General features: G+C 36.3%; 1 long non-coding RNA gene across 2 annotated transcripts; it reads right to left on the bottom strand.

Annotated features, from left to right (window-relative positions):
- Nucleotides 1-603: 603 nt before the first annotated feature.
- LOC147525608 (uncharacterized) lies at nt 604-1406 on the bottom strand. 2 transcript variants are annotated; one of them, XR_015198297.1, is made up of 3 exons: nt 1283-1406; nt 925-1207; nt 604-727 (listed from the first exon to the last, which is right to left on the bottom strand). It is a non-coding gene; the product is annotated as an uncharacterized LOC147525608 (long non-coding RNA). The 2 variants fall into 2 exon arrangements; XR_015198301.1 differs by having other exon boundaries at nt 1351-1385.
- Between the last annotated feature and the right edge of the window lie 307 nt (nt 1407-1713).

Here is a 1713-nt window from a genome sequence, read left to right as displayed (position 1 = left end):
ACAGCACTTTTGTGACGGCTAGGAGGCATCAGAATTATTTTTTGTGACGCCTAAAAGGCGTTGGAATTTAGGCGTCTGTGTTGGTGTCAGAAATTTTTGTGACGCCAAACTGCCGTCACAATTAACATATTTACTGATGCCTGTACGCCGTCACTAAATATGCATTACTAACGCCTATACGCCGTCACTAAATGTGCATTACTAACGCCTCTATGCCGTTACTAAATTTGCATTACTGACGCCTCTACGCCGTCAGAATTATAAAATTGTTTTTTTTTTAAAATGCTTACTGACGCCTCTCAGGCGTCACAAATTATTATTTATTTAAAAAAAAATATTTGTTTTTGATTTCCATCCTAATATTTATATTTTTTTCCCCCTGAAATCACCTGCATAAATAGAACCACATAAACCCCAAACACATAATATAATTAAGACTTTACAAGCAATTATACACAAAGAAAGTCTTAGTAATAACCATCACCAAAATTTGACTAAGTATATATATCACTTAATGAATAACATGTAAATTAAAAGATATAGATGTATGGATATAGCATAATCTACCAACATACTATTTCAATATAATTCCTGTAACAACAACTCAAGATCACATCTTAAGAAGCAAGAGCATGGGGTCCTTGACGATTCTCCTGGCGGTCTCGCTCTAAAACATACACCCTGGACCAAGCTGGCAGCTACAGATCTTTGGTGATGTTCATTTTTCCTTCATAAAAAGAAATTTTTTTTATTTCAACTAGACCTTAGTCAATACAAGCTAAGGAACCACTAAAACAAACTATTGACTAGTCAATATACACAATTTTCACTAACCGTGCAGTCGTAACATAATATGCTCTGCCACATGCTTGATTTCACAAAAAAAATGAAATTTACTAGCATTTAGACTGTTAAGAGTAGAACCTTTTCAGCATTCCTAAACCTCGGCTTCCAACCACAAGAGAATCAAGCTTCAAGTCATCAACTGCATCACAAAGTTTATCCCTCGGGTGAAAACACTTGTAGATACTTTCTAGCTGGGAAAGTAATGACATACCTTTCTATATTCGGTCTCAGACAGCCGCAGTTCATTTCTCTTCCTTAAGATTTGTGACTCAATCTCTTTCAGCTTCTCTGAGGTATCCTCAAAGGATTTTGCACAAAGAAGCCTCAATGGTATAGCTAGCAGCCTTGAAAAAATTGTCCCCTAAAGAAAATTTAGATATAAATTAATAAAATTCAGAACCTGAAGCTAATTAAATAGAAGGGAAATAGTTTAGACCATAGACAGCAAATATGTGAATGCCAGGTTTTAGTTCGGAGACTTCACACGGTTGAAGACCTTCCAACCTTTTAAAGAAAGCAGCACTTGGTCATTTCCATAGCAGGTACAGAGGTAATGCAAAAAAAAAAAATCCCATAATTCTGAAAAGAACATGGCACTATAAAAGAGCTTCATGAAATGTTCTATCCAATACATTTAAAAGACTTGAGAACCTCACCTTCGGATCTTCATCACTTTCCACATTAGCATCCACCTACTTTCTAACTCTCCTAATTGTCCCTCCCAATGAAACACCAGGTGTCGCTGAGTGCCTCTTTCGCACCTTCTCCTGTGACCAGAGCATACAAAAGAAAAGGAAGATTCAAGTTTAAAGTATAGTTGAAAATACCATGTGGGGGGACAGAAGCTAGAAATTAGCATTTACATCA

This window comes from Coptis chinensis, chromosome 1 (assembly GCF_015680905.1).
Source record: "Coptis chinensis isolate HL-2020 chromosome 1, ASM1568090v1, whole genome shotgun sequence".
Lineage (NCBI taxonomy): Eukaryota > Viridiplantae > Streptophyta > Magnoliopsida > Ranunculales > Ranunculaceae > Coptis > Coptis chinensis.
Note: the sequence above shows the minus strand (reverse complement) of the source record. Positions and strands in the feature narration are given on the sequence as shown.